We start from the raw sequence: 27,630 nt of genomic DNA, 5'->3' as shown, positions 1-27,630 counted from the left end.
ATCTAACTAAACTGCGGCTGCTTGGCCGTGGCCGCGCACGTGCTCGCTCCCGCTTGTGTCTCCCGGAGCTTACAGCACAGGCGCAGTACACTCCCGGAGACACGAACGGGAGCGAGCATTATTCGTCTTGTTAGACGAATAATTTGCCCAGAATGGCGGCGGGGGAACGGAGCATAGTAGGATGATGACGCGGGACATGACAGCTACAGGGGGCTGATAGAAACCCCAGGTAAGTGTCCATTTTTTTTAAGCCTCCACAGAACCCCTTTAAATCTTGGCTCTTTCTGTTCAGTCAGGGCTCCTTCACACTAGCGGTGTTTTCAGCCTTCTTTCAAGCGCTGGCAATTTTTAAAATCACCCACAAAATGCTTGTTCAATAAATCTCTATGAGAAAGTTCCTTTTAGCGTGGTTCATGCGCTGTGCGTTTAGCAAAGCGGTACCTCTACCATTTTTTGGGCGTTTCTGCTATAATGGAAGTTATAGAAAGAGTGCTAAATGCTCACAAAAACGCTTTATGCAACGATTGCGTTCGCATTTGTTTAGAATAAATACATTGTATTTATTATTTTCTAGGTCAAAGAGACTTGCGTCACGGAGTGGATTACAAAACCGCTCTGGAAAAGCGATTCGAAAAGTGCTACCAGAAACACAGCGCGCAGTGGAGAGCCAGGAGGGGAAAAAAATCGCACAAAAATGCAAAACGCTTGTGTTTGCGTTTTTTATTTTAGGTGTGAATGAGGCCTAAGAGCCTGTCTCCACTTGTCAGTTTTTCTGTGCATCAGTTTTTCTGCATGAGTCATTTAGTTAAAGTGTGTTACAGTAGCCCATTGATTAACATTGGTTGCAGTTTTCCTTTTGAGGAAAATACACAGAAAAACTGATGAGTGGAGATAGGCCCTAAGGGTGCTTTCACACTAGGAACTGTTCCGTCCGTTTTTATGGAACACACCTAGGATGCGGTAAACGGGGTAACATGAAAGTCTATTGACTTTCATATTACCTTTCACGTTAGAAAAAGCGTTCCAGTGCATTACGTTTTAACGTATCAGGGAACTTTTAATCGTTCGAAGCATTTCCCTGTCGGGTGAATTAGAACTAACACTGCTGATATGCATTGAACCGCAACTTCCTGACGTCATGCCATAATCCATTACGTATGCACAAAATCGGGTTTGTGCATGCATTGGTGCCGCTAATCTGTGAAAGAGCCTTAAGCCAGCACCTATTCAGTAGGAGACCTTTGGGCAAGGCTCCCTAACACTGCTACTGCCTACAGAGCGTGTCCTAGTGGCTGCAGCTCTGGCACTTTGAGTCCGCCAGGAGAAAAGCACAATATAAATGTTCTGTGTCTTGTTTACTTTACAGGATTTAACCAAGTTAGTTAGGATACTGTGGGCGGAGGGGAAGTGTGAGGCAGGGGTCACACTTGTCTGCTTTTGTTCCCATTTTCTGCACAGCAAAAACTGATTTCAACTGAGAACTCATGTTAATCAGTGGGTTAGGTCACATATAAACGCAAATTTTGCACGCAGAAAGAAAACTGACATCCTGCAGGATAATTCTGCACATTTTGTCATTTTGCTCTGCTACATTAGCTGCTGTGAAAAAAAAACACTTTTTTTCCTGCATACAAATGCACATGGTGTGCAGAAAAAAATGCGCGCAGAAAACTGAAACATGTGTGACCCCTGCCTGAATGTCATTGTATTAACCACCCTGGCGTTCTGTTAAAATCGCCAGGGTGGCGGCGCAGCATTTTTTCGTTTAATCGTAGCTAGCCTAGCGCTAGCTATATGATAGCCGCTATGCAGCGGCATCCCCCCCGCCCCTTCCGATCGCCTCCGGCGATCAGAGCAAACAGGAAATCCTGTTCAGAACGGGATTTCCTGTTTGGCTTCCTCCGTCGCCATGGCGACGATCGGGATGAGCCTATCCACCCTATCCACCCCATAGCGCAGCCTGGCGGTGATTGGCCAGGCTGTGCAAGGGGTCTCGGGGGGGCCTGTAACGCGGCGGGCAGCGGCGCATCGGTGGAGATCAATCACAACACGCAGCTAGCAAAGTGCTAGCTGCGTGTTTTAACCTTCCTGGTGGTAAGCCTGAGCTGAGCTCGGGCTATGCCGCGTAGGAGGATTTCTCAGGCCCTGCTGGGCCGATTTGCATAATTTTTTTTTGCAACACACAACTAGCACTTTGCTAGCTGCGTGTGCATTCCGATCACCGCCGCTCCGCACAAAATCACCGCTGATCGCCGCGCCATGCCGCCCCCCCCCCAGACCCCGTGCGCTGCCTGGCCAATCAGTGCCAGGCAGCGCTGAGGGGTGAATCAGGACTCCCTTAGACGTCACGACGTCCATGACGTCGGTGACGTCATCCCGCCCCGTCGCCCCATCTTTGAACGGGATTTGCTGATTAAAGATCGCCGGAGGTGATCAATGCGGGCAGGGGGATGCCGCTGTACAGCGGCTATCATGTAGCGAGCCCTAGGCTCGCTACATGATTTAAAAAAAAAAAAAATAAAAAAAAATAGTGCTGCGCTGCCCCTGGCAGTTTCTAATAGACCGCCAGGAGGGTTAAAAACTATTTTTTTGAAAATCGGCCCGCCAGGGCCTGAGCAATCCACCGCGGCAGTAATGGACGAGCTAAGGAAAGATCCCTACCTTGTAGCGAATTGCAACCATCTGCAAGAGTATGCAACTTGCCTGACCTGACGTTTAGCGCTTCTATAGCACTGAAACGCGATCGCCGGGAAATCGCCAGAAAATGGTGCAGGCTACGTGTTTGCATTTGGTGATTTGCGTTAATCGCTGGCGATTAACGCAAATCGCCCAAGTAAGAACGGGCCCATAGGGTTTTATAGCACTAGCGTTTTAAAAAGGTCGCTGGCAAAACACTCTAGTGTGAATGGGGCCTTAGGGCTGGTTCACAGTGTGAGCGATTGTGCTCAGTTTTTTTTGCCTCTGCTTGGCTTTGCTATACACCTGTACTAGTTTTATGCTCCGATATTGCCTGATGAAGTGGGATCAAACCTGCCAAACGCATTGCATTGTTCATTGATTTAGTAAATTATATTGTTGATCATTAATCAGCGTTTTTTTGTGTCTACTTGGAGGAGGTAAGTCCACCGCTATCTCCTCTTTTTAAACAGATTTTAACGAATTTTATCCTGTGTTGGCGCCTCTGTTAAAAATTGCAGTATATTGCCTAGACCACCCTGGTTGTAACGCTAGTTTGTGAGTATATCTATATATACATTGTTTAACGTCAATCTTGGTATCACTACCTACTACACTATATTGGGCTCTCAGTGTCCCCTCTTTTGAGCTTGAGGAAATGCATATGAATGCAGAAACAGCAGATGGACAGTTGGGTACTCGAGACAGTAGAGTAGAGAGAGGTGAGGAGCAGAGAGATAGATTTAGGTGTCATCAGAGCAGAAGTGACACTGAAAATCCAATAGGCGTATTCATTGTGCCAGACCATAAGTGCAGATGCAGAAGAGAAGGGTAACGCTTCAAGCATTGAACACTTTGGTGAAACAAACCCAAAAGTAGAAGCCCCACACAAAGCAATGATGATGAACTGTACTGTAGAATATAGTCTTATCTGAGGTTGCCAAGTGGTCCATGGGACCCAACCCTTACAGAGTGCAGCTAACATCAGTTAGAAAACTCTCAGATGGGACAGGGTTCTTTGGCAGGGACAGCTTGCTGGCACCATCACTAAATATTAACAGAGCTCTATGTGAATACATTGCAGAGTAAAAATTGCCATTTTTATTTTCGCCATACCTCATGAAAGAACTTTACATAGCGACTTTGCTTATTTTGCGAGAATGTCTCTAAGTGAGATTGGAACTGTTTCGCTGTGAGACCGAACTCATCAATTTCACTACTGGCCAATAGCAACCTAACAGTAAATACTGTACTTCCCTCAATACTTCCTAAGGCAGTAAGCAGCAATATTAACCAGAATCTAGCAATCTATGCACTACACGGATCCTTTTAGGCTGGGAGCACCATTGTCTGTGCAGAAAAGCATGAGCTTTCTGCCTTGTGTGTCTGCATTTATTTGAGTGTTTTTCAATTTTGGTTGTGCGATTTTGTATGTGCTTAAGTTTTTTGTGCGTTTGCGTTTTTTCTATATCCTCCCTTTTTTAATGGAGAAAAATACAGTATCATATTTATTTTAGTAAACATGCATGCAAAATGCATACAGTTTTTTTCTTCATAGGAAAGCATTGTATGTTAATCGAATGCGATTCCCATACAGTAATGAAAAATACAGTAAATAGCAAACTGTGCATGTTAAATTGGAAAATGTAGAGATGTGAATTTTACTGCGGCCCATAGACTATTGGGTGCGATATTGCAGGTGTTTTGCGCTTTCCTGAAAAACGCATGCAATGCTGCAAAGTGTGCTTCCAGCCTTAATTTCTGATAAAAATGTAAATTAAATTGGCAATCATCTGTACTGCAAGGTGCTTTACAAAAATATGCATTCTTCCAAACCTAAAACCTGACCATTGCAAACTTACCATCACATTATGTTACTGAGCAATAGGGTGCTATGCAGAGGTGGCAGGATCTTATAAATATTGTTTATGTAGACTAAGGTAAATTGTCAGCTAAAATCATATTTTCCCTACCAGGCTATCTGCAGTATCAGACAACACAAGTAAATTATTGTGGCAATGTATACATTGCGCTGTAAATACTTTCAGACATGTTCACGTGGAAGTTTTTCCAAAGAACAAGACTGCTATTAACCTTCAGGAATTATCACTACTTATACGCATGTTAGCCCATAACCTAGGTTTTTATGTCAGCGATGCCTTTGGTGGACTTTGCATTTTGTTCACCTTTTCCAGCCAATATACCGGTACTTATTACCTCAGTGTGTAATGTTCTCTGTACTCTATCATAGGCTTGTCCTGATGATCCTATGCCCCTGTTTTCCCCTAGTAGCATGATATGCTTGACTATTGGCAGTAATATATTTGTTTGCATGAACTGATTCTCAGAGTACAGAGTTATTAGCTTCTGCTGACTTTCTGCACTGAGCCTAAGTGCTCAGTTTCCATGGGCAACTCTGTGACTGTTTCTTCTCAAACTGCGCCCCTGCTACTTAATGGCATAAACTAATATTACACTGCTGGTGTTTTCAGACAACTTTTTTGGGAGTACACAACAGTTTTTTTTGGCAGATTTACTGGCCGATCATTTTTCCAATCGATTTTCCGACCATTTTTCTGATCGATTTCCATTCACTTCTATGAGTAGAAGTAGAGAATCCGGCACCATCCAATGTATTTTCATGCTCTTTTATTTTTCAATTCATCACAGCAGATACATAGCGACGTTTCGAGAGTAACCTCTTTCTCAAGCTCTTGCTGCAAATGAAGTACAATCAAACATACATTCAACCTCCTTATATATTCACCATGGAGTGCACCCAACCAATAAATTTCAAGTTTCATTACCACCAATCATCATGGTCCTTGTATTTAGCGGACCTGATGGGGAACTATCTTATTCTTAACCTATTGGTGCATTTGAATGTGAGTCCCTCCCACCCCCACACACACCCACCTTGGATTGCGTCTACCTCTCGTGAGTGTCGGCTCTCAACGCCGCCCCTGTCTCGCCGCTCTCTCCACTTACCCCTATACAGCTCTCTGCATTGAACTATGGTTTATCATTTGCACCCACTAACTTTCCTAGTCCATTGGAAGTGGATATAGAGCTACAGTGCTTTTATCGAGCAATTAAGTTGAAATATTTCTTTTCATTGCCCCGAACTTTGGACTTCACACCGGCCTGTGATGTTGAAATGGAACAGCTGCAACTCAAAGACACAAGTTTACGTCTTAAGAGCAAATTTCAGCCTCCATCTTGCCAAATTATAGACATTGATATAAAGAAAGTTCAGAATGAGATAGATGAGTTACTTAGAAAACAGAATCTGATGGGCTTCACAGTGCGAAAGAATATCAGTAGACAAGAACAGATAGCATTGAGAGAACTGGCAGACAATCCACTTATTACAATCAAACCGGCGGACAAGGGTGGGGGAGTGGTGGTAATGGATACGTCGATGTATCGGGGAGAGGCCTTGCGGCAGCTCTCCGATGCATCGACCTATCGGATACTGGATAATGATCCATTATGTGGAATACGGCAGTTGATTAATGAGGTTGTTCAATCAGCAGTAGATAATAATATAATTGATGACAAACTAGCAACTTTTCTTCTACAGGATCATCCAATAACTCCAGTTTTTTACATCTGTCCAAAAATCCACAAGAGATTGGAGAACCCACTGGGCCGACCTATAGTGGCTGGGATCGGCTCGATCCTAGCCCCTATAGCGAAATATCTAGATCAGCTGTTAAGACCATTTGTAATGGGCATTAAATCCTACTTACGAGATACACAGATGTTTTTGAATATCATTAGAAATATGGAGGGTCTGAGTGGCCCTTGCTTGTTGGTAACGCTGGATGTGGAGAGCCTCTATACCTCCATCCCTCATGATGGGGGTATAGAGGCAGTCCAATACATGTTGGAAACGGCCTCAGACTATGATTCGGTACAGATAAAGTTTATATGTGAGTTGCTGAAGATAGTTTTGAAATACAATTATTTCCGGTTTGAAGAGAAGTTTTATATGCAGATACGGGGCACAGCTATGGGGTCGAATGTGGCCCCGTCCTACACAAATATATATATGGGCGTCTTTGAAGAGATGTTTATTTACACGAATGAAATTTTTAAAAAACACGCTTTGAAGTGGTTTCGATATATAGACGACATATTTTGTGTGTGGGCGGGGCCACGTTTGACTCTGCAACAGTTTGTTGATGAAGTAGCGATAAGATGCAGAGATATTAGACTCACAGTACATTGCTCAGAGGAACAAGTTAGTTTTTTAGATACCATGGTGACCAGACAGGGTGACCGTTTGGTTACCGACCTCTACGTTAAGCCCACGGATGTGAACTCCCTTCTACACTATGGGAGTTTCCATCCATGGGCTACAAGGAGGTCGGTCCCAATTAGCCAATTTCAGAGAATTAAGAATATAGTGGAAGATGAGACTAAACGAGTTGAGAGGATGGAGGAGATACGGGACAAGTTCAAAACAAGAGGATATCCGACAACAGTGATACAGAAAGCATGTGCCAGAGTGTAAACACAGAGTGAGGGACCAAGATCTAGAAGACAGATATATAATAGAATTCCTTTTGTAACTAAATATAATACCCAAAGTCATAGGATTGCTAAAATTATTAAACATCATTGGTATCTATTATCAGACAGTTTACCAGAGATAGAACATTTTAAAAACCCTCCCCTTATATCCTATAAAAAGGCACCAACATTGAGAGATCAATTAGTCCATGCCGATACAGGTGGTAGACAACGACCTGCATGTGTGACCACAAGGAAAGGCACATACCCATGCCTCAATTGTGTACATTGTAATTCCGTAATTAGAGGACAGGAAATTATTCATCCCCATCGAGGAACCAAGTATAAGATCAGAGGATGTCATACCTGTGACTCCTCCTATGTAGTATATGCCTTAAAATGTCCCTGTGGGTTATTATACGTGGGACTGACAACGCAAAAATTGTAAAAAAGATTGTCATCACATAAACATGCGATTCGGGAACAACTGGTGGATCAGGCTGTTGCTTACCATTTTGTTCAGGCCAAACATAATGCTAGCCAACTAAGATTTATGGTAATAGAGCAAGTGATGCCATTAAGAAGAGGTGGAGATAGGATTAAAAAGTTGCTGTGGAGGGAGGCATTTTGGATAAAAACTCTGGATACAATGGAGCCGAGGGGTCTTAACAGAGAATTAGATTTAATACCGTTTATATAATGGGACCCTGACGGCTACATTGTATCCAGACCTAGAAAATTAGTCTATAGGTAGGCCCCCACGTCTAGTGGTACCATATAACACAATTAATATTAGTAATTTTTCCTCTTTTCCCCCTCTCCTTTTCCAGTATTAGAGAGATTGTTATGCATATGTGTGTGTACATGCATACATGTATACACAACGTATGTATGTCTGTTATTCGTTATTAGATTTAGTATCAACCTGTGGCAGTTGAATTCAATTATTATTTTTTATCAAAAAATTTTTATTCATTTTTATTTATTTTTGGTGCACATATTGTTTATTTGGATGGACTCCATCAAATCATATAACTTGATATGTAGCTAAGTATTTGTTAATATGTACAGCCATATGCGTATTTACACGCAGTAGTGGGAGCGAGGATAGGCTCCCACACTGCAGTGTTTACATGGTGACGTAACATAGTGGCTATTGCGAGCCATAGGCCGCATGCCACTATGTTTACTTCCTGGTCTCCCTTCATTGGAATGCGCCACGTCTCGGTAACAACAAGTGACGAGAGTCTGCGGGCGGGTCCCGCAGCACTCGTCATGTAGTGCCGGCCTGACGCGTCATGTTGCGCATGCGTGCGGACATGAACGCGTCACCACGCTAGTTCCCTGTCAGGTCCGCAACAGCGGCGAGACAGGGGCGGCGTTGAGAGCCGACACTCACGAGAGGTAGACGCAATCCAAGGTGGGTGTGTGTGGGGGTGGGAGGGACTCACATTCAAATGCACCAATAGGTTAAGAATAAGATAGTTCCCCATCAGGTCCGCTAAATACAAGGACCATGATGATTGGTGGTAATGAAACTTGAAATTTATTGGTTGGGTGCACTCCATGGTGAATATATAAGGAGGTTGAATGTATGTTTGATTGTACTTCATTTGCAGCAAGAGCTTGAGAAAGAGGTTACTCTCGAAACGTCGCTATGTAACTGCTGTGATGAATTGAAAAATAAAAAAGCATGAAAATACATTGGATGGTGCCGGCTTCTCTACTTCTACCATTTGAATTGTCTGGAGTACTGCTGGACTGAGCCTTGGCACATCCCTTTGGCAACTGTAGGTGATGTAGGTGTGCATCACACTTACCTACATTCGCCTTCTATGAGAAAATGTATCAGAAAACCAATCGAAATCACATCGGATCTGTTGAAAATTATCTATCGAGCCATCTATCTGTCCCAAAAAAAAATTCATTGTGTATTCCCAGCATAATATTTCTGTATAGTTTGCTTAGGAAGTTGAGGTGACTCAATACTCTGACAAGCAAGTCTTGGACCATCTTATAATTTATATTGTTAACCTGTCTGCTTTTTCTCTTACTACAGTCATGTTTGTTAATTAATCAATTGCTTTGGGATATGTATGGGGATATTAATATACCGATCTGCATAGCTTCCAACTGTCCCTTTTGCAGAGGGGAACTAAACCCCTCTTTGGGAACTAAACCCCTCTGTCCCTCTTTCGTCTTCATTTGTCCCTCTTTCAGAGCTGATGTATACCTGTAGATCTGTGTACATCAGAGGGCTCGTTCACATTGCGTACCGCTCATGTTTTTTTTGTGTGATTTTTTTTTCCGATTCCCGGCGGTTGGGTAGGCGTTCCATTTTTGTGAAAATCGCTTTTCTAAGCGCTTTTCCTGAGTGTTTTTTTTTATTCACTCCCTGACGCAAGTCAGGAAGTGAACTCTTTGACCCGGAAAATAATAAATACAATGTATTTATTCTTTAAAACGCGAACACAGTCGCCCCACAAAGCTATTTTGTGAGCATTTAGCATTCTTCCTGTACCTTCCATTATTGCAAAATCGCCCCAAAAATGGTCCAGGCACCGTTTTGCTGAACGCACAGCGCACAAACTGCGCTGATATGAACCTTCTCATAGACATTCATTGCACAAACTTTTTGGGGGCGATTTTTAAAAATCGACTGTGCTTGAAAAAAGGTTGAAAACGCCTCTAATGTGAAGGAGCCCTGAACGTGTGTGTTTTTCTGCAGAGAAGGAGAACTAATGATGATAGAAAGGACCAGTATGGTATAAATTAATAAAAAACAAAAAACAAACAAACTGCATATTTTGCTTCTGAATTCTTACTGGTATCAGTGACTAAAGGTGTGGCGGGGGCGTGGTGGGGGCGTGGTTAGAGGTGTGGCAGGGGCATGTCTTAAAGTGTCTCTCTTTCTTATCTCATAAAATTGGAAGGTAAGTATCTGAATAGTATATTTATCTAAATATTAGTAACCACTGCATTTTCTGTTGATGTTGATCAGTGTGCATTGAACGCATGTATGAGTAGTGTCCCCTAGCATAGATCAGAACTCAATACCGTGAGCAACAGTGTGGGGCTGGCTGTACAGATATGTCACAAGCCTCTAGGCTAGCGACACATTCTGTCGCTATGGAGGGGATGAAGGGCCAATGGAGCGGCACACTACAGCATAACACAGAGCAGGGAGGGTAAGTGGAAGAACAATGCCCTAGACCAGCAATCTGCTGAGATGATCCATCAGGCTGATTGTTGGCTAAAGCACTGAGCGAGATCGGGGACCACAGTACACAGGATAGCTTCTCAGTTCTCAGCAGAGGCAGCCCCGACAGGCCTCCTTGGCCGAGAGCCATCTAACATGTGTACAAGGCTTAAGACTGAACATGCACTTCTAGATTAATTGTAGATCAGATAAAAAATTAATATCTTCCAACACTGATCTCTTACCTAGGTGTTTAATAGAAAAAGCTTGGCACCAGATGCTGGCAGAGAGGATAAGGATTGCAGGTGATTGGAAGGCACGGGCTGCTCAAAGTCTATTGTGCATGAAAGAGATCAGGAGTGAGAAAAAGGCACTGTGCCTTACCACCCCTTTATTCCAATCCAGCGAATATCACCGACAGCGGGTGCAGTGGGAGTTAGATGGTGGGCCTGACAGCCGTTTCGCATACTAACGCGTCATCAGAGGCACTAACTAACCCCCACTGCACCTGCTGTCTGTAATGTTCGCTGGATTGGAATAAAGGTGTGGTAAGGCATAGTGCCTCTTTCTTTCTCCTGATCTCTTTGATCTCTTACCTGTTCTACACTAAGCATCTTTCCATATAGCAAAATAGAAATGTTCCTTCTTAAAACAGAATTGTGATTATTCAGGTTTGAGTGCTTATATGAGGTGTCCCACAATGCATCTATGCTGAATATGCAAACCATCCCTATGATGATAAGAAGGTAATGTTCTGCTTTGCATAGCATTTTAGTAAGAAGGCTTTTTGATCCTTTGTAGCCCTTTACATACTCTAGGACAGGGGTCACCAAACCTTTTGCGTCGAGGGCCAACATACTTCAGACTGCTGGGGGGCCGGAGTATACATAAAATGATGTAGAAGTCTTTGCGGGCCAAACAGTGAAGCATACCCAGGTGACAACCTGCAGTCCACTTGGACAGAAGTGTCACCTGATGTGGAATTTGATTGGAAACCAGTGAATTACTGCTTTCTAGCTTCTATGTGGATGGGTGGTGCCAGCACTGCTATTCTGTATAGGGACCACCAATATTTAAAGATGTAGCTGACCGCATCTATAAGTAATACATTTTGTGCGTGGGGGGCTGGTAAAAAAAAGTCTCAGGGGGCCGCATTCGGCTCGCAGGCCTTAGTTTGAGGACCACTGCTCTAGGAGTTCTGGTTCACCATGAGATTGCTAGGCTGTAACTTTTGTTTTTCTGAGTAACACATCGCTGGTAGAGCACTCTCTCCATTGGTGTGGAGATTCCAGCAGTAATAGAATGGCTGAAATACTCTAAATCTAAGTTAAACCAATGAAATAAATAACATTCACTATAAAGGGAGTCTCCACACCACACTCACTCAAAGATATTAAAAATGGCTGTGATAAGACTATCATTCCTGAGGAAGTCATGGCTTTTGCACGTGTTTCTCTGAGTGATCTGATCTTATTTATAAAATAAATAATCATTGTTCACATAATTTCCTGGCTCATTATAAAAAGATTTGAAAAAAATTGATACCTTGTGGAATTTGACACTTCCTTCAAATAAATGTATCACACCAAATAATGTTTCCGACAACATCAATTTACTTAGAGCAAAAATAAGAGACCCTGGCGCAGCTGGCATATATCCAGCAGAGTTTTCTCCATTTTTCATCTTCTGTTTTAAATAACTTTTCAGCACTTTGCAATTAAAAAAGTAACTAAACGTAGATGAAGAAGTACTATCAAATTTATTTCAGTATTTTCTTGCTTGCTGGTGTCTTAAAATGTATTTTATTTACACAGGTAAAATATCACCTATATCTGTTTATCTCCAATAAACAGAAATTGTTAGTTCCACTTATCTATGGATTTGAGGGGAAGCCCTACAGCCATTAGTGGTAGGGTCCTCTGCTAAAAGTGGATGCCAGTGCAGTCTCCACAAATAATGGGCTCATCAGAGCTCAGGATCCTTTGTACATATGCTCTGGTAATGTTCTGTAGTTGAGGGCTTCTGGAAGGAATTAGCAGGTTTTTTTAGTTAGTAGCTGAATCTAACGGTTGGACTAGATCCCCTAATGGTAATCTTCGGCACTCGAGTTATAGAAAGTGCTGTCGGGTGCTGGCTCCTTTGGTCATTAGTGGACCTGGGAGTAAGAGTGGCTAGAAGACTTATCATTCTAAAATGGAAAGGTATTAAACCCTGTTCTATCCACAAATGGGAAATGGATTTAACGACCCTCCTAGGTGACAGGGCATGTGTTGAAAGAAGTGAGGAGGAGAGTGAGACAAAGGGTATCAACCACTGGGCCACCCTAAAACAACTATGGGAGGACATGTCCAATTAGAGATAAGAATAGTTGGTGATGTGATCTTGGTGGGGGGGCGCTGCATGAGTGTAAGGGTGTAATGGGTGTGAGTGTTGGGAGGAGGGTGGGGAAGGCATGAGGTATGGGGCGGGTAGGGGAGGCTCTACAGGTAGGGCAGGGTTGGTTCATGGGGCAACAAGTTTGAGTGTGAGTGTGCTCGGTATTGGTAAAGTCATAAGGGACTTTTTCTTTGTGTTTTGTTTTTCATTCTGTTTGTTTGGTTTTTTTTTTTTTTTTTAGAGATTTAAACTTAAAAGCAAAGCAAACTATGATGCATATGCCTTCCCAAAATTAGGAGAATTCTGATGAAGCTTGTTGTTTGGTTGGGTTTAAGCGCTCAGTCACGGCTGATTGTTTGCAAAGGAAAAAATAAAAAAACAAATAATGGGCTTATCCACAATGGGGCACATAGCTGGATGGACAAACAACTTGGCAGTAAACTTACTTGAGGTCACCAACTGGCTTAGACATACAAAACCTTACACCCTTGTGTTGCTGCATTCACCATGTTGTTGAAAAAGGAGAAATTGTATTTAAAGGACACCAGAAGTTAGATGGATACTGCCATATGTATTCCCTTTTAGACAATACCAGTAGGCTGGCCTGTTGACCTTTGGCTGCAGTAGAGTCTAAATTACACACCTGAAACAAGCATGCAGCTAATCTAGTCAGAATTCAATCAGGAACATCTGATATGCATGCTTGTTCAGTGTCTATGGCTAAAAGTGTTTGAGGCAGATGATCAGCAGGATAGCCAGGCAACTGCTATTGTTTAAAGGGTCACTACAGCGAAAAACTGTAAAATTTAAAATATGTATAAACATATAAAAATAAGAAGTACATTTTTTTTCAGAGTAAAATGAGCCATAAATTACTTTTTTTCCCTATGTTGCTGTCACTTACAGTAGGTTGTAGAAATCTGACAGAAGTGAGAGGTTTTGAACTAGTCCATTTCTTTATAGGGGATTCTCAGGGATATATTTATTTTCAAAAGCACTTAGGCCCTGTTCACATTACAAAGGCAGATGGCCGTGCGTTCGGAACGCAACGCATATGAACGCACGCCATACGCGTTTGTATGCGTTGTGTGGCTGATCCCATTCACTAAAGTGAATGGGTCAGCCATGCGTTTTGTAAAAAATGCGTGCAGCATGCGTTCCCGGACCGCACTGGTCCAGAACGCATGCAGTGTGAACATCAGACAGTGCACTCTATGCACTGTTTGATGTCGTGCGTGTCGGCCTCCTGCACGCGTTCTGGAAACGCGTGCAGTGTGAACGGGGCGGCAGTTGCTCTGTCCAACTGCCAAAAAACTGTGTAGCGAGCAGGGAAGCTGGCCAGCATCATTGTTTAAATCCTTTTTAGGCAATATCTTTATAAAGAATAAAAGCCTTGCTGAGAATCCCCTATGAAGAGATGGACTAGTCCAAAACCTGTCACTTCTGTAAGATTTCTACTGCCTACTGTAAGTGACAGCATTATAGGAGAAAAGTAATTTATGGCTCATTTTACTCTGGAAGAAATGTACCTCTTATTTGTATATGTTTGCACATATTTTAAAGTTTGCCCCTTTAAGTTACAATTACAAGTTACAGTTACATGTAACTTACAATTACAACTGTGGAGCACACAGGGCTTGGCAAATTAACAGAGTAAAAATAAAATACACTGTCAACATAGTGGATACCAGTGGCGTAGCTAAGGAGCTGTGGGCCCCAATGCGAGTTTTACATTGGGGCCCCCTGAGCACTCTATACATAACAATTAATACAGTGCACCAAAACCTGCCAATGGCAACTACAGTGTCAGAGGTGCAAGCAGGGGATGGGGAACAGTTTGTTAATGGTTACCAGTGCTATTCAAAGTATCTATAGAAGTGATTATTATGAACACAGGACAAATAGAGAGCTAATACTGAAGTTGAGGGAGGGCCCATCTGGCCCAAGAGCCCGGCAACCTCTGCACCCCCTATTACTACGCCCCTGGTGGATACGCATTAACACTTCAAATAAAAATAGATTATTGGTTCAACCCACCCTTGGATATGAGAGGAGGAACCCCCAAAGCTGAACCTAAGGTCAATCTTGTTTTGAGGTACCTGTGCTAATAATGGATGGAAACACATCCTACACTGAAGCTGAAAATCAAATCGCTAGGGATATTAAATCTAACCCAAAAAAGTTTTACAAGTACATCAACTTTAAAAAAAGAAAGGTTGACTGTATTGGACTCCTAAAGGATGAGGGTGGGGAACTCAATGGTGGATGACCAAGGTAAGGCAGAGTTATTAAATGCTTTCTTTGCTTCTGTCTTCACAAGGGAAACATCACTGTTGCAAATTACAGAGGCAGAAGAGTCTCAATTATCCAACTGTAATATTAAATACTTAAAGGACTTGCGAGGCCAAAATCCGGCCCCCAAATGTAAAAAAAGTTATCTACCTGTATGACTTTCTAAGGCACGGAGGACGCCGTCCGCGCCCTCCGTGCCGTTCCGCCGGGTCCCCGCCTCTCAATACGACCCCGAATGGCTCCCGACCCCACGGCCAGGGTCGGGCTCTGCTGCCTGTATAAAGATGGCCGCCGACCCTGGCCGCGGCTGCGCACTCCGCATGGCCGCTACTGCGGCTGCGCAGCACTAGGGCCAACCCCCCGATCCACGCAACAGGCTGTTTCCTGTAGCGTGGATCGGGGGGTTGGCCCCAGTGCTGCGCAGCCGCAGTAGCGGCCATGCGGAGTGCGCAGCCGTGGCCAGGGTCGGCGGCCATCTTTATACAGGCAGCAGAGCCCGACCCTGGCCGTGGGGTCGGGAGCCATTCGGGGTCGTATTGAGAGGCGGGGACCCGGCGGAACGGCACGGAGGGCGCGGACGGCGTCCTCCGTGCCTTAGAAAGTCATACAGGTAGATAACTTTTTTTACATTTGGGGGCCGGATTTTGGCCTCGGAAGTCCTTTAACGCAGGACGAAGTGAAGGCAAGACTAAATAAATTAAAAATAGACAAGGTTCCTGTCCCGGATGGCATGCATCCTTGGGTCCTAAGGGAATTAAGTTCAGTTATAGATAAACCCCTTTATCTTATCTTTTGTGACTCTCTTTCAACTGGCAGTCCCAGTGGATTGGCGTACATCCCATGTTTTCCCATTATTTAAGAAGGGCAAAAAATCAGATCCAGGAAATTATAGACCTGTAAGCTTAACATCAGTTGTATGCAAACTATTTGAGGGGTTACTAAGAGATACTATACATGACTTCATAGTAGAAAATAATCCTATTCATCAGCATCAACATGGGTTTACTAAAGACAGGTCCTGTTTGACTAACATGCTCAGCTTTTATGAGGTAGTGAACGCTAATGTGGATATTGGGAATGCTGTAGATGTGATATACTTGGACTTTGCAAAGGCCTTTGACACTGTTCCCCACAAAAGTCTGGTGCAAAAGTTGAGGATGCAAGGACTGGGGAAGAGTCTGTGTGCATGGATAGGGAACTGGCTAATGGACAGAAAACAAAGAATTGTGGTCAATGGATCATACTCAAAATGGGAGACTGTTAGCAGTGGGGTCCCACAGGGGTCTGTACTGGGTCCAGTGCTCTTCAATTTATTTATTAATGACCTAGTAGATGCAGTAGTGAGAAATGTTGCTATTTTTGCAGATGATACAAAATTGTGCAGAATCATCAACTCTCAGAAAGATGGGGACATATTGCAACAGGGTCTGGATAGGATGGCTATATGGGCGCATAAATGGCAAATGAAATTCAATGTTGAAAAATGTAAAGTCATGCATTTTGGTCGTACCAATGGTCTAGCACCATACAAAATAAATGGAATACAGTTGGGGACATCAAACTTGGACAAGGACTTAAGAGTACTCATCGACAACAAGTTAAATAATCGTACTCAATGCCAAGCCATTGCAGCTAAAGCTAACAAAATTTTGGGATGCATTAAAAGGGAAATAAAAACTCAAGATGCTAGCATAATATTGCCCCTGTTTAACTCTCTAGTAAGGCCACATCTGGAATATGGAATTCAGTTCTGGGCACCACATTACAGGAAAGATATTGCAGTCTTAGAGCAGGTGCAGAGACGAGCAACAAAATTGATACGTGGGATGGAAGGTCTCACTTACCAAGAAAGGTTAGATAAACTGGGTTTATTTAGTCTAGAAAAAAGACGCCTTAGAGGGGATCTGTGAGGATCTGCTGGGCTGCCTGCGCAGGCAGGCAGCCTTTTGATCACTGTTCAGGTCTGGAAGAGAGACCTTTTGTCAGTGTTGCAGCTTGCTGCTGAAGAATTTGCATACGTTTGTCATGCAAATTGCCTAGCCACATCCCTTGTAGGCCTGCTCTATATATACCATGTGATATCACAGACCTTTGCTGGTCATATCACAGACCTTTGCTGGTCATAAGAGTTAGATCCTGTGTGACACTCGCCGGGAGTGTCAGCCTTGCTCTTTGTTGAAGATTAGCCTAGAGTAATCCCTGGAAACTGCACTGGGCATGTTTCCTTAGTGCAGTTAGGATTGCTTATCTGTTTTGTTTGTCTGTTGCGATTGTCCTGTCCCAGCGGTGGTCGACAGAAAATCGTTCTGTGTGTCTGGGTGCTAACCGGAACAGCGGTTGTTACTGGTAGCCCCTTCTGATCTGTTTCCCTGGATCGCACTAGCATCCTGCGCTAGTGCTGTGGATCCTTCTGTTCTGCTACTCTGTACCTGGATCGCACTAGCATCCTGCGCTAGTGCTGTGGATCCTTCTGTTCTGCTACTCTGTACCTGGATCGCACTAGCATCCTGCGCTAGTGCTGTGGATCCTTCTGTTCTGCTACTCTGTACCTGGATCGCACTAGCATCCTGCACTAGTGCTGTGGATCCTTCTGTTCTGTCTACCTGGATCGCACTAGCATCCTGCGCTAGTGCTGTGAATCCTATCTCTCGCTTGCTCCTGTTTTCGTGTGTCTGTCTTGTCTGCTACGAACGCTTTCTGGAGGCTTGGTGAGGGTACCGTTAAGCAAGCGCTCGTGTCCTCTGTTTCATGTTTGTCTGTCGGTGGTTAGTTAGGCGTGCTTGTCTCTATTGTGCTTATCACGTGGAGACCGCGCATGAACGCGTGCACTGTTGCGAATGAGTGCGGTGTTCGCATTCAGTTAGCGTTTGTTATTTTCCTTATCTCCTCATTGTATGATTTGCTGTGCCTTTGCTACTTTCGTGCTCTGCCTTGCTATAACCTTGTGTCACGTCTGGCGATCGCACCTCTCGCGATGGCGTTCCTACTTCATATCTGCTGTGGTGTGTGCACCGTCACGGGTTGGCGACTAGTTTGGTGCACACACATACAATCTGTCTCTGTGCTCATTCTCAATCGCCTCTCTTGCGATTGCGTTCCGTCCCTTCGTGTAATTCCTGTCTGGCATGTGTGGTAGGGCAGAGGAGCTGTTCCTCTGCACTCCACAGCTCCCCCTGTCGACAGGAATTTCCCTCTACAGGTGCATTGCACCTTCTGCTGGGTTTCCGCAAATCATACGTTTGTGGAGGATTTCCGCTGTGTCAGCGCACACGTCTTGTGCGCTGATCACGGAGAGAATTCCACAATCATTACAGGATCTAATTAACATGTATAAATACATCAGAGGGCAATATAAAAGCTTGGCGGATGAGCTTTTTGTCCCTAGGCCTTCTCAACGGACTAGAGGACATGATCTGCGCATGGAGGAAAAACGTTTTAGCCATTTACTTAGGAAAGGGTTCTTTACAGTTACCTCTGGATCAACAGGGATATGTAGTAGGCTGGTGTTGGTGTTGTACTTTGTTCTCTGGTTGAACTGGATGGACGTATGTCTTTTTTCAACCCAAATAACTATGTAACTATGTAACTATGTACACAAACAGAAGGGCCCATTCACACTAGGGCAATTAGCGGGTGATTCCCACTAATGGCCAAAGCGCTAGCACTTTTTAACAGCGCTAATGCTATTCTACCCTATAGCAGTGTTCTCACTGCCGCGATTGGCGAAAATCACAGACGTTTTGCAATTAGCGCCAATTGCAAACGCGTCACCTGCAGCATTTTTGGAGCGATTCTGGAGCGATCACTGGCTGCAGCTATCATTAGTGGGGAACCAATAGAATGGCATCCATAATTTTTATTTCTGCTTATATTGTAATGTGACAGTAATCTATATGCTGAGCATGCTCTTGGTGGAGAATCCAGCAGCAGAGATAAATGGCATTAACAATAAGAAAGGGGAGGTGGATGGCCCGAACCGTTCGCCGGGCGAATCTCTCTGGGCCTTGTACTACTTCAGGGTCGCTATGACCCGGAGTAGTATGCCTGCGCTGGCACGGCGGTGCGCGTCCTATATCGCACTCCTGTTCCCGGGCACTCTCTGCACATGAGCGTGACGTCACACATGCGCAGAAAGTGCCCGGCAATAGGAGTGCGATCTAGGACGCGCACTGCCAGGCCAGCACAGGCGTACTACTCCGGGTCATAGCGACCCGGAAGTAGTACAAGGCCTATAGATTCAGAGATGTTCACCGGCGAACGGTTCAGGAACCGTTCGCAACATCTCTACACCAGAGTCACCCAGTAATTTACAAATGGCTGACAGAATCATTCTTAGGAAGTCATGACTTTTGCACGTGTGTCTCTGGAATCTGACAGATCATTTCCTGAGATAAAAAAAAAAATAGTTGCTCACGTTGTTTCCTGGTTTAATATCAAAAAGATGTAAAAATAATTATAGCTTGTGGACCTTGACACTTCCTTCAATCAAATTTATTTTTCTGATAAGAACAATTTATTTGCCCTTGACATATAAAGGAAGGGTTACAAATAAGATAAACGGCATATTCTTAAAGGGTTACTACAACTCAAATAGCGGTTGTTCATTGCATAATAGCATAACCATGTAAAGCTGTTCTAAGAACTTGAATAGCAGGTGAAATAAAAGGGGGCAGCACGGTGGCTTAGCAAATGGGCAGCAGGGTGGCTTAGTAGATAGCATTCTTGCCATGCAGCACTGGGTCGCCGGTTTGAATCCCAGCCAGGTCAACATCTGCAAGGAGTTTGTATGTTCTCCCTATGTCTGCGTGGGTTTCCTCCGGGCACTCCAGTTTCCTCCCACATCCACAAAACGTACAGATATGAATTGGTTTCCCCTAAATTGGCACTAGACTACAGTACATACACTACATAATACATACATAGACATATGCCTATGGTAGGGATTAGATTGTGAGCTCCTCTGAGGGACAGTTAGTGAAAAGACTATATTTACTCTTTAAATCGATGCGGAAGACGTCAGCGCTATATAAATACATAATAATAATAAAAATAAAAGCATGGTGCAGTTTACAGCACTCCATAGGCTTTCCCTATCGTGCTTGACCCCACCAATACAGCACTGGGACCCTCTAAGCAAATTTGCCAAGGACTGGTCAGGTTTGCTTCCATGGTCGCACTCCCATCCTGTGTGAGTCTTGGCCACGTCTGCGCTCTAATGCAAAGGTGCTCACATATGTTTTTTTTCCACTGTGAATGAGTGACTTTATGCTAATGCACAAGCATGGCCAGGACTTGCGCAATTGCAGTGCAACTGCACTCATACACAGAGGAGAGCATGGCCATGAATAAATAGAAGGTCCAGACAGGCAGCAGAGGGTTGGGAAGGACAGAAGAAGCCCCAGATCATCCAGACACTTCCCTCTACCATGGTAGGTATGTAACTTTTTTTTAAAAATTTGTCTACAGGTTACATTTTAGACACAATGGGGTGCAATTGCTACTTCCAACAGGTACCTACAGTGCTGCCCATAATTATACATACCCCTGGCAAATTTTGACTAAAAGTTACTTTTATTCAACCAGCAAGTAATTTTTGATGGGAAATGACATAGGTGTCTCCCAAAAGACAATAAGACGATGTACAAGAGGCATTATTGTGGGAAAAAAACATTTCTCAGCTTTTATTTACATTTAAGCAAAATGTGTCCAGTCCAAAATTATTCATACCCTTCACAAGCTGTCACAGTCTGTGGAAAAATCCAAAGTTCTATACCATTCCAAATAGTCCAAGCTGTTCTAAAGCATCCTAAATACCCTGATTAATTGGAAACAGCTGTTTTAATCAACTCAACAGGTGAAAAACAGCAGCTCTCTGCAGTTGGTTTGTGGACAGTCATGGCTAAGACAAAGGAGCTCAGTGAGGACCTGCGGCGCATTGTGGCTGCTCACAATTCAGGAAAGGGCTACAAGGCCACTTCTAAATGTTTCCCAGTTCCAGTGGCTACAGTTCAAAGTATTATTAAGAAATACAAGATGTTCTGCACTGTGGAAAATTTCAGAGGAAGTGGTCAGAAGCCAAAAGCAACACCTGTTCTGGCCACTGTAGCCAGGAGGATAGTGAGAGAGGTGAAAACTAATCCAAGGATCACCACCAAGGCCATCCTGGTGAATCTGGGCTCTGCTGGTGGCAATGTCTCAAGGCCGACAATCCAACAGACACTGCACACTGCTGGGTTCCACGGATGCAGACCAAGGAGGACGCCACTTCTCCAGATAAGGCACAAAAAAAGCTTGCTTGGTCTTTGCAAATGATCACCTGGACAAAGAAGAAGTCTTTTGGTCTTCTGTGTTATGGTCAAATGAAACAAAAATTGAATTGTTTGATCACAATGATGTTTCCTTCATTTGGTGGAAAAAAAAGAGACGCCTTCAACCCAAAGAACGCTATGCCCACTGTCAAACATGGTGGTAGGAACATAATGCTTTAGGGGGGTTTCAGCCAATGGACCAGGGAACATAGTCACAGTAAATGGCACCATGAAAAAAGAGCACTACATGAGTATTCTCAATGACAACATCAGGCAGTCTGCAGAGAAACCTGGGATTGGGCACCAGTGAACATTTCAGCATGACAATGACCCAAAACAGCAAACGTAGTGAAGAAATGGTTAGCAGACAACAACAGTAAAGTTTTAGGGTGGCCCAGCCAGAGTCCTGACTTGAATCCAATTAAGAATCTGTGAAGGGAGATCAGGGTGATGGCAAGAAAACCCTACAACCTGAAAGATTTGGAGCTCTTGCTAAAGATGAATGGGCAAAAATACCTGTGGAGACATGCAAAAAGCTGGTCTGCAATCATAGGAAGCGTTTGATTGCTGTAATAGCCAATAAAGGCTTTTCTATTGATTATTGAGAAGGGTATGAATAATTTTGGACTGGACACTTTTTGCTCAAATGTAAATAAAATCTGAGAAATGCTTTTTTTTTTCTACAATAATGCCTCCTATACATCGTCTTATTATCTTTTGGGAGACCCCTAACTTTAAGTCAAAATTTGTCAGGGGTATGAATAATTATGGGCAGCACTGTAGGTAGTGTGATATGTGCTAACTGCGCAACATATGCTAATTGCTGAGCTTAGCATAGTACAAAGACTCACCCCGTGTTATGTCCCACCCTTCAAAGCTGACCTTGGGTGCGTTTCATCTATCTATCTATCTATCTATCTATCTATCTATCTATCTATCTATCTATCTATGTGCGTATTGGTAGTGATGACGAAAACCTCTTCTAACTAATCTGTCCCATCCAGGAGGCAGAAGATGGTATAAGTAAATTACAGTTTTTAGCAACTGATCCATCTAACAACAGGTGCTACAACAACAACAAAACATTTGTAAAGTGCTTTTCTCCCATAGGACCCAAAGCGCGTAAGCTTGTCTCAGATCAGGACATAGTGATGTGTACAGGCAGAAAAATTATGTGATCATAAAAGCCAGACTAGTAAACAGGTGGTCTTTGCCAAACTTAATCAAGATAGCCTGTATGCCAAAGGTTTGTGGCAGCAGCATGACAAAATGCTCAGACAATTTTTAACTAGTGCAGAGACAGGTTGTCTGTATTTAAGTAAGGTATTTATCAATTTAGCAATTCATTGTCTGGAATTTAGAATGGCATGCTCTATCGAAAAGAGGATAAGACAATTATATATATCGTCTCATGGCAAATCTTAGTCATAAAAAGATAACTATTATGTAGAGTTCTAGGATAATGGCTACCTTTATGATGTAGAATTTTTGAAAGTTAAAACTCATTTGGCAGAACTGTAAAGTGGATAGGAAAATGCAGGTCTACTAACTAAATTCTAACCTATCGTTTCACTAGCTTCTTATGTAGAGCAAAACCATTATAGGAGCAAATGTGAAGTCAGTCATTTGTAATACAGCAGTGATATAGTTACTGACAAATATGTCTCTGTTTGGCTTTCAGGTTCTTCATTGGTTTCCTGGGCCTCAGATTCTATATAGGTCAGATAGATGTTTTCAGTCTCCCATTCAAGCGGGGGCTTGACCTTAGGTGATAAACATGGTGGAAATTGGGACACAGGATCTGAAGGGAAGCCAGTGATTGATTGCCTGAAAACCCTACATTGGCATTCTGGACGATGTGTGGGTACATCTCCTGGATACATTGTGGGGCGATGCTATTCTTCTCTATGGAGAGACACATGCTTCACCAAGGAAGAGACTGCAGGTCTTAATTTTTTCCTCCTGATATAAATGGGGATATTTTCCCACATTCCCTCCAGGTCAACCGCTCCCCCCTCCCTCTTTCTATCTTCATCTGATGCCTACACATTGTTGTATCCTGGAGCCCACTCCACTCTCTACATTCACTTCACTCTATAGTAGTGCGATCACTTCCTCCAATATTACAATGCCATCCCTAGGCTGTGCTGCAAGAAAACACCTTAAAAGACAAAGAAAACATATATAGTGCAACCTGTTTTTACTTCTATTATATCACCCTTAAGTGACAGCCATTCATTTACATACAGGATGTGACAATACAGAAGGGGCCCACCACCTGCGGGTCTCAGGCGCTCCCCCCCCCCCTTTGTGTCCCTGCTCACCAAGTTCACGCCTGAGTCAGCATTCAAATCTGCCACCAGAGCACTTCCACATGGACTTTATCTAAAAGCAAACTTAGAAGAGCGGACCATGTGTAAAACCTCCTTTAATACTTAGATTAAAAAGGCAAGTAATGCCCGTACATAGTTAAAAAACAAACACAGCATTGTATATCACCATCCATCTGGTCAGGCAGGATTTCAGCATCTCGCGTCTCCTCTAACCTCCAGACCGCCTCATAGACTCGGCTTCCGTGTGCTGTAGCTCCGCCCTACCGGTTTCGTCACGCCACGTGACTCATCAGGGGCTACTGACAGCATGTTTGCAGAGTCTTAAATCCACCTCCCCCCTCATTGTAATATTACGTAATAAACCTGGGTGTTACCATTTAGCCGGATTTCCGTGAGGCTGGCTACCCGTTACTTGCCAGCACTCAATCTTTACCTTAAGCGTAACCTTGCTAATACATTACCTTATCATATATCCGGAATTGTACGTATGCGCCTAGTCCCAAACACAATTCTCCTTTTCCCCACGAACCATAATTCCTATTGATCCACCACGTCCTATCGCCCATACTCCACTCCACCATCGGACGCATGCGCAACCCATCACCCACGTCATCCATCACTAAAGACGCATGCGCGTATTCAGGGTCCTCATAGGTTTACTTCCGCTTGCGTTCCATCTATCCCACCCTCATTCTCTATTGGTCCTACGCCCATCAACACTTCCTTATTTGCGTTCCACCTACCGGTCTATTTAATAACACCCAGGGAATACGCTACCCCCGGCAGACAATTGTCTGCTATTACACCCGTACGTAAAATCCTGGAAACCTTTCAGAGTACGATGGTTCACATTTACATACTCATCCTCTCCCCTTAGCCACTCTGACTTACATAGCCTCTAACCTATATATAACACAACCATTCCTATCCCCTAACACAAACTTTAATTATTCCCTGATTCTATATTTTCCTCTGGAAAAAAACTTCCCATTTGCTACCATAAATTCTCATTATTACTGTATATGATTATATTAATTATTATAACCATTGTCAATCTATCCAAATCATTTATCCCTAAACCTAAGTGTACAAGTGTGCATATCATACTTTGTGATCACTACAATTTTTTATATACATATATTGCATATATCCCCAAATATTTAGTTATCAAAACACACTTATGTGAATCTTTAATACTACCCATTCCATAACATTCCATATATATCACAAAACCTTCTCACATTGTAATATTTAGTGCATAACTTATCACTTATTATCTTAAAGATTGTGCCTATTATTTATCCATTTTTTACAGTATATAATACTCGTATTTCATCACATATCCTATTGTATCACCCTATACGTGCCCTATTGTTCATTTCATATCCCTAACCCCCCAACCCTCATGTTTAATATTAACCCCCTATTTATCCCTAGTAACCTACCTCAATAGCTTATACTTATATATCTGTGTACCCCACATAATTCATAACCTATATACCCCGATATCAAAAACTTTTATTTATACAGTGTCCTTCCACCAGTTCAAAAGCAAATACCCCAATGCACACTACTACATATACTTTTCAATCATTAGTCAAAAAACAGTTGATATCAAGTTCTATATTTAGTCCATCAGGTTTCATAGTTTGTAGTTTATATATCCATTTTGTTTCACTCTTACTAATTTCTCTTAATCTGCGACATCCTCTCCAATGTGGATCTAGTTTTTCTATTCCACAATATCTCATAAACTTTGGATTTGATTGATGTTTATCCTTAAAATGTGAGGAAACACTGTGATTTTCGTGGCCTTTACTTATTTTATATATATGTTCTCCAATTCTCTGTTTGAGTGGACGCGTAGTCCTCCCCACATATTGGAAACCACACTGACACCAAATCAGATAGACGACATGGCTACTTGAGCATGTGATAAAACTATCTATTTTATACTCTGTCTGATTTTGATAGGATTTAAAGGTGGTAGTCTTTTGAGCCAAGCCCCCTTCACACCCCCTACAGTCCCTACATGGAAAAAATCCATTTGTTTGCCAACCCTGTAATTTCTTCCTCACAGGGGGGTCCACACAACTTGGGACCAATTGGTATTTAGGTTTGTTGCTCTCCTGTATATAAATTTGGGCATGGGGGGTAGGAGTTTAGTTAACTTGGGGTCACTCATTAATATACTCCAATTATTCTTAATGATTTTTTCCACTTTTCTATATTCCATTGAGAAATCTGAGATAAAGGCTAGATTAAACTCCCCTTTGTTAGCCAAATTGGTTCTTGGCTGCAATAACACATTTCTATCAGTATTGCCCACATCACATATGGCCTGATTTAACATATCCTCCTGGTATCCTTTTTCCAAAAACCTATATTTTATCACATCTGCTTGTTTGTAAAAATCTTCCACTTTGGTACAATTACGTCTCACCCTCATTAGCTGACCTTTAGGTATAGCCTTAATCCAGGATGGATGATGACAACTGCCCACCGGAATGTATCCATTTCTGTCCGTCTCTTTGAAATGGCACTTCGTAACCACACCTGGTGTATTCTTACCAATCTCCAAGTCCAAAAAATGTATTTTTCTTGAACTACATTCAGCAGTGAGTTTTATATTAGGGGCTATATCATTAATTTCCTTAATGAAATCTTCAAAGGAGCCACGATCCCCTGACCAGAATATTAGCAGGTCATCTATGTACCTTCGCCATAGGGTGATCTTATCCCCTCCTTTCCTGATGGCCATTTCTTCCCACCTTGCCATATATAAATTTGCCAGGGCCGGGGCATACGATGCCCCCATGGCACATCCGTATCTTTGATTGTAATATGCCCCCTTGTACCAAAAGTAGTTATGTTTTAAACTGAATTCTAATAAGCTTAGTATAAATTCCACCTGTATGTCAGACATACAGTCATCTTTTTCCAGATAGTATTTTACTGCTTGTATGCTTTCATCATGAGGAATGTTAGTGTACAGGGATGCCACATCAGCTGTTGCCATCAATGTATGTTCTTCCACCTGTACACTTTGTAGGATCTGAATCGTATGCTTAGTATCACATAACACCATCGGCAATTTTCTAACCAACGGTTGCATGAAATAGTCTAAATACTGACCTACTCTGTGATTAATCGACTGCATTCCACTGATGATTGGTCTTCCTGGAGGATTCTCCATATTTTTGTGAACTTTGGGGATTTGGTATATCACTGGTACTTTCGGAGCTGTTGGTATAAGATATGAATATTCTCTATCCTCCAATATACCTTCTGTTAATCCCTCCCTTAGTATTCGTATCAGCTGTCCTTTAAATTCAGTGGTTGGATTGTTAGACAATTTCTCGTACGTTGTTTCATCATAGACCAACCTGTCCAGTTCCTTAAAATATTGGTCTTTATTTAATATAACCACTCCTCCACCTTTGTCTGCAGACCGGACTACCAATTGTTTGTCCTGCAAAATACTTTTAACTTGTTTTTCCATACCTTTAGATTTCACAATTTTTATATCTCTGATTTCTTTCTGTACCACACTTTTGAAAACTTCAATCGCATTGGAGTTAGTCTGAGGGTTAAACACCGAATTGTTTTTAAAATTAGAATGCACATAGGTGCTTACTGGGTTCACCCTATTACTGGGGCCCTCTTTGTCCAAATAATACCGTTTTATATTCATTTTTCTTACAAATTTATGGACATCTATAAAGGCGCCAAATTTGTTAATATTTTTTGCAGGTGCATATTTTAAACCCTGTCCAAGCATTGTAATTTCTTTTTTGTCCAGTGCAACTCCACTCAGATTGAAAATCCCCTCCGATACTACTCTCTTCTTCTTTTGTTCACGTCTTCCCCCCCTACACCCCCTTCGATTCCTCTTTTTCTTGATCGGTTTGGTGGACCATAGGGATCG

At 42.9% G+C, this 27,630-nt stretch overlaps 1 protein-coding gene across 2 annotated transcripts in view; it reads left to right on the top strand.

The window, feature by feature from the left end:
• SLC13A2 (solute carrier family 13 member 2) overlaps positions 1-27,630 on the top strand; it is a 128,502-nt gene that overhangs the window by 15,346 nt on the left and 85,526 nt on the right. Inside the window, exon 1 of one of the 2 annotated variants that reach the window (XM_068270167.1) lies at positions 10,875-10,936. The exons of the other annotated variant lie outside the window; for it this stretch is intronic. The gene's annotated coding sequence lies outside the window, so the exon portion shown is untranslated. Of the gene's footprint in view, positions 1-10,874; positions 10,937-27,630 lie in introns of those variants that run through there. 2 annotated transcript variants of the gene reach the window in all.

The sequence above is a fragment of the Hyperolius riggenbachi genome, chromosome 2 (genome assembly GCF_040937935.1).
Source record: "Hyperolius riggenbachi isolate aHypRig1 chromosome 2, aHypRig1.pri, whole genome shotgun sequence".
Lineage (NCBI taxonomy): Eukaryota > Metazoa > Chordata > Amphibia > Anura > Hyperoliidae > Hyperolius > Hyperolius riggenbachi.
This window is presented reverse-complemented; position numbering and strand designations above follow the sequence as displayed.